The sequence below is a fragment of the Crinia signifera genome, chromosome 1 (genome assembly GCF_055691185.1).
Source record: "Crinia signifera chromosome 1, ASM5569118v1, whole genome shotgun sequence".
Lineage (NCBI taxonomy): Eukaryota > Metazoa > Chordata > Amphibia > Anura > Myobatrachidae > Crinia > Crinia signifera.
This window is the reverse complement of record NC_139217.1, coordinates 236,776,279-236,788,638: the sequence shown is the minus strand read 5'-3', so window position 1 is coordinate 236,788,638 and position 12,360 is coordinate 236,776,279.

Here is a 12,360-nt window from a genome sequence, read left to right as displayed (position 1 = left end):
CGAGGCTTTATAAGCAGCTGCCGCGCCCCCGCCATCTTCACTCCAGTTAAGTAGTGGGTTGGGAGAGGGTGTGTTGGTGCTGCTGCTGGGGCTTAAACTTGAGCTTGTCCTTGAGCTTTTGCAATCGCTGGTGCTGTCTCTCAGTGCTGCTGTGTAGTAGTCTAACTGTGTACTTGTAGTACTACTGTCTCCTCTGTGCGGTCTACCTCTGGTGTGCTGTGCTGCCTGTAATTGATTATTTTATTTGCTGGGGCTGTCTCCCTCAGTGCTGCTGTGTACTCTGTTCTCAGCTTAGGACAACAGTCTAACTGTGTACTTGTAGTACTACTGTCTCCTCTGTGCGGTCTACCTCTGGTGAACTGTGCTGTAATTAATTATTTTATTTGCTAGGGCTGTCTCCCTCAGTGCTGCTGTGTACTATGTTCTCCTCTGCTTAGGAGAACAGTCTAACTGTGTACCTGCCTGTAGTACTGTCTCCTCTGTGCTGGGGCATACCTCTGGTGCTGTGCTGTGCCATTTATTATATATATAATTATTAATTAATTATATTAAATATAAATATATATATAGTCCACTGGTGCTGCACTGCTGCCTGCACTGAATCTGCCAGTCTGGCGGTCTGTGGTCTGGGGCTCACTGGCTAATAAATAATTAAATACTGCCTGCCTAATAAATAATTAAATACTGCCGTATATCTCTACCTTTGTGGTCTGGGGCTCACTGCCTATACTGCCGTATGTACCGTCTGGTCTGGGGCTCACCGGCTAAAAAATAATTAAATACTGCCTGCCTAATAAATAATTAAATACTGCCATATATCTCTACCTTTGTGGTCTGGGGCTGACTGGCTATACTGCCGTATGTACCGTCTGGTCTGGGGCTCACTGGCTAATAAATAATTAAATACTGCCGTATATCTCTACCTTTGTGGTCTGGGGCTCACTGGCTATACTGCCGTATGTACCGTCTGGTCTGGGGCTCACCGGCTAATAAATAATTAAATACTGCCTGCCTAATAAATAATTAAATACTGCCGTATATCTCTACCTTTGTGGTCTGGGGCTCACTGGCTATACTGCCGTATGTACCGTCTGGTCTGGGGCTCACTGGCTAATAAATAATTAAATACTGCCATATATCTCTACCTTTGTGGTCTGGGGCTCACTGGCTATACTGCCGTATGTACCGTCTGGTCTGGGGCTCACCGGCTAAAAAATAATTAAATACTGCCTGCCTAATAAATAATTAAATACTGCCATATATCTCTACCTTTGTGGTCTGGGGCTGACTGGCTATACTGCCGTATGTACCGTCTGGTCTGGGGCTCACTGGCTAATAAATAATTAAATACTGCCGTATATCTCTACCTTTGTGGTCTGGGGCTCACTGGCTATACTGCCGTATGTACCGTCTGGTCTGGGGCTCACCGGCTAATAAATAATTAAATACTGCCTGCCTAATAAATAATTAAATACTGCCGTATATCTCTACCTTTGTGGTCTGGGGCTCACTGCCTAAATACTGCCGTATATCATTATCTACCTGTCTGGTCTGGGGCTCTCTGCCTAATACTGACGTACCTGTCTGGTGTGTGGCTCACTGCCTAATACTGCTGTATCTGTATAACTGCCTGCTGGTGCATACTCACTGACATATATAATTGCACACCAGTGGCGCTGTTCTGTGACATAACTCCACAATAATAATGGAGATCCAAAATATGGAGGTTAACAAACAAAGGAAAGATGAAGATGCACTTCCTCATAGTTCTGAAGCTGCTGCCACTAGTCATGACATAGGCGATGAAATGCCAACAACGTCGTCTGCCACGGCCGATGCCCAGTGTGAAGGCAGAGGGCATGTACAATTGAAACCAAACTTCCGTAAAAGGAATAAAACTATGAAATGTAAATCGTTGGAAGAGAAACTTAAACTTGGCAATATGCCATTTACGACACGGAGTGGCAAGGAACGTCTAAGGCCATGGCCTAACTTCATGACTAGTGGTGCAGCTTCAGATGACGAGGAAAGTCCTCCTCCTCCTCTCTCCCCGCCCAATAGGAAATCAAAGAGAGTTAGGCTGACACCGACTCAAAAAAGTCTGACAAAATTTCTGAAAAAGAAACAGAAAAAAATTCAGAAAATAAATCTGGAAATAACTCATCCTTCTAAAGACATATCCCAAATCCCCACAGAGAGTCCGAGGGTGGCGGTGGTTGTGATGCCGGACCTTCCTATCACTGTACGTGAAGAGGTGGCTCCTTCCACCATTTGCAGTATGCCCTCTGCATATGCTGGAAGGATGACCCACAGTCTAGTTCCAGATTTTATTAGTGAAGATGATGTTGTACACCAGGAGGAGGATATTGATGTAGCTGTCACTGAGGAGGAAGTTGTCGAGGAGGATGGAGACTTGGTTTGCTTAAATGACGCACCAGGGGGGAATGAGGCACCTGTGGTGGAAAAAGTTGTTGTCCATGGGATGAAAAAGCCCATCGTCATGCCTGGACAAAGGACCAATAAATCCACCTCTGCGGTCTGGAATTTTTTTTATCCGCATCCGGACAACAAAAGTATTGCCATTTGTAGCTTATGTAAAACTCCAATAAGCAGGGGTAAGGATCTTGCCCACCTAGGGACAACCTCCCTTCAACGTCACCTAAAGAAGCGTCATGGTTCAGTGTTTAGTCCAGAAAGTGCGGCTAGCAGTCCAGCGACACCTAAATCACTTGGTCCTCCTTTTGGAGCCAAATGCCTGAAAAGCACACCACCAACTCCCTCCTCGACAAATTCCTCCTCGATCCGGATAGGGGGGAGTCCTGCAGTCCATCTCACCTGCATGAATGACTCCATAGATTCCTCCGGAGGATCCTGCAGCACTACGCCTACTACTACTACTACTGCCGCTGCTGCTGCTGCTCCTGGAAGTCAGAGGGGAAGTCAGTCATCATCCCAGAGGGGAAGTCGTAAGACCGCTACGTCTTTCACTAAGCAATTGACCGTCCAACAGTCATTTTCCATGAGGATGAAATACGACAGCAGTCATCCTATGGCAAAGCGGATAACTGCGGCCTTGACAGCTATGTTGGTGTTAGACGTACGTCCGGTGTCCGCCATCAATGGAGTGGGATTTAAACGGTTGATGCAGGTATTGTGTCCCCGGTACCAAATCCCGTCTAGATTCCACTTCACTAGGCAGGCGATACCCGCGATGTACAGGGAGGTCAGAAAAAGTGTCCTCAGTGCCCTGAAAAATGCGGCTGTACCCACTGTACACTTAACTACAGACATGTGGACAAGTGGATCAGGGCAAACTAAGGACTATATGACTGTGACAGCCCACTGGGTAGATGCATCGCCTTCCGCAGCAGCAGCATCTCCTGCATGTCAGCTCCTTCTTAGGCAGGCTACGCTGTGTATCACCGGTTTCAAGAAGAGGCACAACGCCGACAACCTCTTAGAGAAACTGAGGGAAATCATCTCCCTGTGGCTTACCCCCCTTAGACTCTCCTGGGGATTTGTGGTGTCGGACAACGCCAGTAACATTGTGCGGGCATTAAACATGGGCAATTTCCAGCACGTGCCATGTTTTGCCCACACAATAAATTTGGTGGTGCAGCATTTCATAAAAAATGACAGGAGTGTGCAGGAGATGCTTGCGGTGGCACGCAAAATTTGCGGACACTTTCGGCATTCTGCCACAGCCTGCCGAAGGCTGGAGCGGGAGCAAAAACTCCGCAACCTGCCCTGCCATCAGCTGAAACAAGAGGTGGTGACGCGCTGGAACTCCACCCTCTATATGCTGCAGAGGATGGAGGAGCAGCAAAAGGCCATTCAAGCCTACACAGCCACCTACGACATAGGCAGAGGAGCGGGGCTGCACCTGACTCAAGCGCAGTGGAGGCTGATTTCCGTGTTGTGCAAGGTTCTACAGCCGTTTGAAGTAGCCACACGTGAAGTCAGTTCCGACACTGCCTGCATTAGTCAGGTGATTCCCCTGATCAGGCTGTTACAAAAGCAGCTGGAGAAAGTGAAGGAGGAGCTAAAGCGGAGCGATTCCGCAAAGCATGTCGCTATTGTGGATGAAGCCCTCCATACGCTTTGCCAGGATACGAGGGTGGTCAGTCTGTTAAAGTCAGAGGAATACATTTTGGCCACAGTGCTCGATCCTCGGTTTAAAGCGTATGTTGTGTCTCTGTTTCCGGCGGACACAAGTCTACAAAGGTGCAAAGACCTGCTGGTCAGGAGATTGTCATCTGAAGGGGACCGTGACATGGCCCCAGCTCCTCCTTCATTTTCTCCCCCACCTGTGCCTGTGAGGAAACAGCTGCGATTTCCCACACAACCCGCTGGCGGGGATGCAGGGCAGGCAGGAGGGAGTTTGGACATCTGGTCTGGACTCAAGGACCTGCCAACGATGTCTACTGTCGATGCATTGGATGCTGTCAACATTGAAAAAATGGTGGATGATTACTTTGGTGACAGCATCCAAGTAGACATGTCAGACAGTCCTTACCTGTACTGGCAGGAAAAAAAGGCAGTTTGGAAACCCCTGTACAAACTGGCTCTATTTTACCTGAGTTGTCCCCCCTCCAGTGTGTACTCCGAAAGAGTATTCAGTGCAGCGGGGAACCTGGTCAGTGAGCGGCGAAGGAGGTTGCTCCCGAAAAATGTTGAGAAAATGATGTTTATAAAAATGAATTATCACTTATTCAATGAAGAGCAGGAATTGCCTCCAGAGATTATAACGGGACCTGTGATTGTGGAGTCCAGTGGGGACGAATTGATAATCTCTGAGAATGAGGAAGTACACACTGAAGGGGGCGAGGAATCAGAGGAGGAGGAGGAGGAGGATGATGATGATGATGATGAGTGACGATGACATCTTGTTACTGTAGAGCCAGTTTATACAGGGAGATATTATGAATTGTTTTATTTTTTTGTGGGGGCCCAAACAAACCAATCATTTCAGCCACAGTTTTGTAGGCCCTGTCGCTGAAATGTTTGGTTTGTTAAAGTGTGCATGTCCTATTTTCGCAACATAAGGGTGGGTGGGAGGGCCCAAGGACAATTCCATCTTGCATCACCATTCATTATTCCTACTGCTGAGAGTCATTCATATGTGGGACTTGTCTTTTCAATGCATACAACTGTTTGCATTCCACTTGATTGCTGCACCTTCATGGGTGAGAATGTGATCTCCCTGACCTGGGGGACTCAGGGCTGGGGCAGGAAGGCTCAATTACACTTCTTTTTTTGGGCGGCTAACCTTTTTTTACCTGTCTGGTCTGGTGCCCACTGCTGAGAGTCATTTTTAATGAGGGTATTGTCTTTCAAATGCATATAGCTGTTTGCATTCCACCTCATTGCTGCACCTTCATGGGTGAGAATGTGATCTCCTTGACCTGGAGGAGTCAGGACTGTTGCCGGAAGGCTCAATTACACTTATTTTTGGCCGGCTACACTTTTTTTTACCTGTCTGGTCTGGTGCCCACTGCTGAGAGTCATTTTTAATGAGGGTATTGTCTTTCAAATGCATATAGCTGTTTGCATTCCACCTCATTGCTGCACCTTCATGGGTGAGAATGTGATCTCCTTGACCTGGAGGAGTCAGGACTGTTGCCGGAAGGCTCAATTACACTTATTTTTGGCCGGCTACACTTTTTTTTACCTGTCTGGTCTGGTGCCCACTGCTGACAGTCATTTTTAATGAGGGTATTGTCTTTCAAATGCATATAGCTGTTTGCATTCCACCTCATTGCTGCACCTTCATGGGTGAGAATGTGATCTCCCTGACCTGGGGGACTCAGGGCTGGGGCAGGAAGGCTCAATTACACTTCTTTTTTTGGGCGGCTAACCTTTTTTTACCTGTCTGGTCTGGTGCCCACTGCTGAGAGTCATTTTTAATGCACATCAGGGTCAGGATCAGGCACATCATAATTAATAATCAATCAATCAATCATAATCAATCAATCATAATCAATCAATCTATCATAATCAATCAATCATAATCAGAATCAAGCCTGGGCGGCTGCAATTAAAGTTCTTTGTGGGCGGCTAAAGTTTTTTTTAGTTTTCCAGTTACTGCAGTTTTATACATAGCTTGGTTTTTGTAAGTTGAAGACTTGTCAGTGCAATTTTCTTTTACAATATCCTTTATCTTTGCATGGACTTTGTGTATTTGGTTAGCATTCTGAGGTGTACACTGACTGCCTTCACCTTGAGCATGATCAGTTTCTGAAGCGGCAAAAATCCTTTTGTTTTGAAGATAGTCACTTTCTTAGCCGTTAGTTGTACAGGCTGACCTACTAACAGACACAGTTGCTTCGGAACAAGTTGTTGGAAATTTTTTAGGAGATAAAGCTGTACAAACCTTCTGGCCCCCCTTTTCAATTTTTAATTGATTTGCAAACATTTTGTAGTATTTGTCATATGTGCATAGCCTTTTAGAGAGAACTGCTTTTTCCTCATCAGATAACCTTTGTAATGATTTGACCTTCGCATCTCTCTCCTTTTTATTTAATGACAAGAACGATGAATACTTCTTTAATTTCTTCATCAACTGTTCTTTATTCATGAAATGGTCCGATAAAGCCTTTCCTCAAAACTTAAGTAAAGTTATGTTTCCTTGATAATACTTTCACAGCTCACAAAATTCTCATCACTGGCTTCCTTTTCTTTGCCACTTGATACCTTGTTTTCACAATAAAGATTGATTTATTTTTGATGACCAGTTGGGTACAATTAGTTACACATCTTTTTGGGCGGCTAAACTTTTTTGGGGGAGGCTGCATTTAAACTTCTTTGGGGGCGGCTGCAATTAAACTTCTTTGGGGCACAGGGGCACAGGGGGTATCCTGTAGTGGGCTGCCACACATTTTTTTAAATATGGATCTTTCAGCACAGAGACAAACTGCACATCAGGGTCAGGATCAGCCAGGTTGTTAAACGGGGTTTCGACCACTGTTGGAGCACTCCTCTTAAAGTAATCTTTTCACGAGCGTCCATCACTTTGATAGGCTTGTCTCCTGCCATGATCTGTTGCTTATTCGAATTCAGCATTTCACGGGCGTCCTGCACTTTACCCCTTATGCGGAAGCGAGCATCTTTGGCCACCAACTTTTCACGGGCATCTTTTATCCCTAGTTTTTGGCGTGCATCAGTCACACCAATTTTCTGACGAGCATCAAATGTTCTCTGAAAACTGGTGGCAAGTGGACGATTGTTCACAGATGGTTGGAGTCTGGATCTCACGTTTCCTATACCTCCCCTGTTACTGACCCTGCGGTACATCCCGGTGCCCACGGACATTCCCCGTTTCCTGATCAGTTCATCCAGCGACACGTCGGCCATATTCCTCCAACCACACAGCTGCTATATCTAATTTGATAAAAATAAAAATAATACTTGTGCTGTGTGGGACTGTAAAAAAGAATTCCATGCTGCTTGTGCACTGACGTCTGCCACTGAGTGCCACGGCCGAACAGTACCTAATAAGAAAATTAATTATTATAAATTCTGCTGGTGCACAATACTAGTATTGCTGACGTATCTACCTGTCTTGTGCCTAGTACTACTGTCTTATCTACCTGTCTGGTGCCTAGTACTGCCATATCTACCGTCTGGTCTGGGGCTCACTGCCTAATACTGCCGTATCTACCTGTCTGATCTGGGGCTCACTGCCTAATACTGCTGTACCTGTCTGGTCAGGGGCTCACTGCCTAATTTTTTTGGAGCCTTGAGACTTTTAGGGATGCTGTACTAGCCGACACCTTTAGGTGGACTCTGGTCTGTCTTGTATCAAGCACAGTGGTCTCATGTGCATGAGATTGTTCTCTGTCCTCTTTTAAAATTGTGTCACCATCTTTATGGGTGAGAATGTGATCTCCCTGACTTGGGGGAGTCAGGGCTGGGGCAGGAAGGGTACAGGCTGAGTGGGGGTAGGGCACCCTTGTACTCTGCTGCTTTTGCCGGCTCCGGCCGGTAGCGTCTCCCTGGTGTCTCCCTGGTGTCCCTGGTGTCTCCTCCGGCACAGTTTCATTTCACCTCTGACCTCTCCTTTTGCGCTCCTGTGCCAGTGCCCCTGTAACTGTGTGGTGCAAAATAGTACCTGAATCTGGAGCTGATTACGGCGGCAGCTTCTGGATTCCTCACGGCTTCCCTCTTGCCTCCCTCATGATGCTGGCTGCTGGCTCTCTCTGTGTGCGCTGCTGTCCATCACCGCCGGGTCTCCTGCACGGAAACGCTGCCCGGCTCTCTCCTCTCTAGCGGGTCTCACTTCTGCACGCTTCCAGGCTGCGCACTCTGCTGCTCTCCTCTCTGTGGATCTTTAGGGTGCCCAGCCTGTCTTCTCTCTCTAAGCACGTGTCATCCTCTCTCACGCTGCTGCAAACCCTCCTCCGGCACAGTTTCATTTCACCTCTGACCTCTCCTTTTGCGCTCCTGTGCCAGTGCCCCTGTAACAGTGTGGTGCAAAATAGTACCTGAATCTGGAGCTGATTACGGCGGCAGCTTCTGGATTCCTCACGGCTTCTTCCGGAGAACCTGTGGCAGGGAATGGCACAACCCAAGGAGAACCCACAAAAGACAAGGCTACTACGGCTAGCAGCAACAAATATTTATTTAAAGGAGATATGTAAATGGGTTGCTGCAATACACTCACGTACTTATGCAAAACAGTCACTTTATATCATTCAGTAATTAAAGCTATAACTAATCAATGACCAGATTAAAGAGAGAACGATTACGCAAAAAATTACATCACAACAATAACAATATGACAGAATAATATTACGTCACAACATGTCCGCCAAGTGGCGCTATGCACCCTATATACACTGCGCGGTAGTCCCTGGTGCAAAACAACACAGTTCCTGAATTTGAATAACGGTCCCGCGAAGGAAATCCTCACAAGGTGATTAGGCCATAACTTAGTGTGCACACTACTTTTATGTATAACAAAAGTGATCAAAAATCCTCTCTAAGAGGGGCAGGCAGATTCCCATCCCTTAGGGCAATCTCCTGTATCAGAGGCAAACAGGCAGTCCTGTTAGTGGGGGTATCCAACACCCCAGTACCTGAACAATCAGCTGCAGTTGCCAGCTCCTGCTGGTCACGACTCCTGGCTGGCCACTGCCTGTCTTGGGTGCTGTGTGGTCCTCTGGGTGACTCCCAGATGGGCGGCAATGTCCCTCTCTGCCTAGTTCCGTGCTGTAGGTCTCTGCAGTCACTCCTACTGGGCTCTATCTCCCTTCACATGCTGCTCACCCCTTCTTCTGGTCAGCAGTGCTGGCTGTCATTAACTGCTGGGTCCTTGCTCCCAGTGACTGGTCTCAGATGTGTGCTTCTCTCTGCACAGCATCTCTGTCTGCATGCTTCCTGGCTCAGGATACAAGCTCTTCACCCCTCTGCACACTTTCTCTCTCTCTCACACACTGCTGCTGGGATCACCTCTGACCTCCCAGCTTCCTGTCTCATGTGCAGGGGAGCTGGGACACTAGGACACTAGCTGAGTCTGTTAACCCCTCACAGACCTGCAGCTTCCACAAGCAAAGGAGGTTTTCCTCTGAGCAGCATTGGCTGCAATTAAAATCTCTTTGGGGGCACAAGAGTACACCAGGGGTGGACTGCCACAATCCCTGGGCAGCCAATCGGGGGTGTCAGGCTCCCTGCACGTGGACTGAGCTGGGGCTGTTTAACCCCTCACATCCCTGCAGTTTTCCTCTGAGCAGCATTGGCTGCAATTAAACTTCTTTGGGGGCACTCCAGGGGCACAGGGGGTATCCTGTAGTGGGCTGCCACACAAGCCCATTCACATTTTTTGAAATATGGCTATCCACAGGTTGTTCAGTCTGCCATTTGAGATTGGGATCTTTCAGCACAGAGACAAACTGCACATCAGGGTCAGGATCAACCAGGTTGTTAAACGGGGTTTCGACCATGAATCAATCACATCAAAAAATTAATTAATAATCAATCAATCATAATCACAATCAAGCCAGATAGGGGTCTTGTTAAATATTAAACTGACCAAAACAGATACACACACAACTAATACTGCCTCATCTACCTGTCTGGTCTAGTGCCCACTGCCTAGTACTACCGTATCTACCGTCTGGTGCCTAGTACTTCCTAGTACTGCCTTATCTACCGGTCTTGTGCCTAGTACTGACTTATCTACCGTGTGGTGTCTAGTACTGCTTCATCTACCTGTCTGGTCTGGTGCCCACTGCTGAGAGTCATTCGTATGAGGGACTTGTCTTTTAAATGCATACAACTGATTGCATTCCACTAATGAGAGTAATTGATTGCTGCACCAATCGCCCACTGCTCCTCGGCTGCACTGTGTAAACAGTGCACAATCAAGCCAGATAGGGGTCTTGGTGCTTGTTTTGAGGTTGTAGCAGGGGAGTGCAGCTACGAGTCGTAACACCTTGAGAGAAGATCAGTACTTCTCTACCGGCAAAGGACATCCTCCTCGACAGAGCGCACAGCTTCACGAGGGACGCATGTGAAGCAGTGAGCAAAGGGAACACCCGCCTAGCGAGCCAGATCACCTGAATCCACCCTAGCGATCAATAGAGTTACAGAAGTCGCAGCCAGATAGAACTCTTCCAGCTGCCACCTAGTCATTGATTAGCCCCCTCCCCTCCACCCATTAGGCAATGATTGACGAGACGAATGGTAATAATAAATAATAAATGAATAATATTACTAATCACCAAATTAAAAATCAGATGAAATTAATTATAAATAATCATAATCACAATCAAGCCAGATAGGGGTCTTGTTGGATGTTAAAGTGATCGAAACAGTTACACACTTGCAGACAAACTCTGTGCTGCACAAAATGCCCACCGCTCCTTGGCTGCACATGGTAAACAGTGCATGATCAAGCCAGATAGGTATCTTTTATGGGCCTATTTTTTTAAACTGCCATCATGTCTGCCGCTGCAGTGCCACTCTTACATGAGCCACGTGTTTGTGCCGCACACTTGTGTGGCTTAGCATAGTTATCCAGCTACCTCAGTGCAAACTTTGGCAATAAAAACAATATTGTGAGGTGTGAGGTGTTCAGAATACACTGGAAATGAGTGTAAATGAATGTTATTGAGGTCAATATAGCGTAGGAGCAAAAAAACCACCAAATTCTGCCATTTTAGCTGTTTTTAGGCTTTTTTTAACAAAAAAATCAGAACCCAAAACCCAAATAAATCCAAACACAAAACACTTAGGAGGTGTTTTGCCAAAACCCATTAGAACCCAAAACCTCAAGGTAATCAGAACCCAAAACCCAAAACCCGAAAAGTGGCCGGTGAACATCCCTAATTTATAGATCACGGGTGGTTTCCATTCAGAGAACACATCATTTCATTCATAAAACACAGGGTTCTATTCATAGAACACAGGGTTCCATTTATAGAACACAGGGTTCTATTCATAGAACTCAAGGTTTTATTCATAGAACAGATGGTTATATTTATAGATCACGGGTGGTTTCCATTCAGAGAACACATAATTTCATTCATAAAACACAGGGTTCTATTCATAGAACACAGGGTTCCATTTATAGAACACGGGGTTCTATTCATAGAACACAAGGTTTATTCATAGAACAGATGGTTATATTTATAGATCACGGGTGGTTTCCATTCAGAGAACACATGGTTTCATTCATAAAACACAGGGTTCTATTCATGGAACACAGGGTTCCATTCATAGAACACATGGTTCTATTAATAGAACACAAGGTTTTATTCATAGAACAGATGGTTATATTTATAGATTACGGGTGGTTTCCATTCAGAGAACACATAATTGCATTCATAAAACACAGGGTTCTATTCATAGAACACAGGGTTCCATTTATAGAACACAGGGTTCTATTCATAGAACACAATGATTTATTCATAGAACACATGGCTATATTTATAGATCACGGGTGGTTTCCATTCAGAGAAAACATGGTTTCATTCATAAAACACAGGGTTCTATTTATAGAACACAGGGTTCCATTCATATAACACAGGGTTCTATTAATAGAACCCAAGGTTTTATTCATAAAACACATGGGTATATTTATAGATCACGGGTGGTTTCCATTCAGAGAACACATGGTTTCATTCATAAAACACAGGGTTCTATTCATAGAACACAGGGTTCCATTCATAGAACACAGGGTTCTATTAATATAACACAAGGTTTTATTCATAAAACACATGGTTATATTTATAGATCACTGGTGGTTTCCATTCAGAGAACACATCATTTCATTCATAAAACACAGGGTTCTATTCATAGAACACAGGGTTCCATTTATAGAACACTGGTTTCTATTCATAGAACACAAGGTTTTATTCA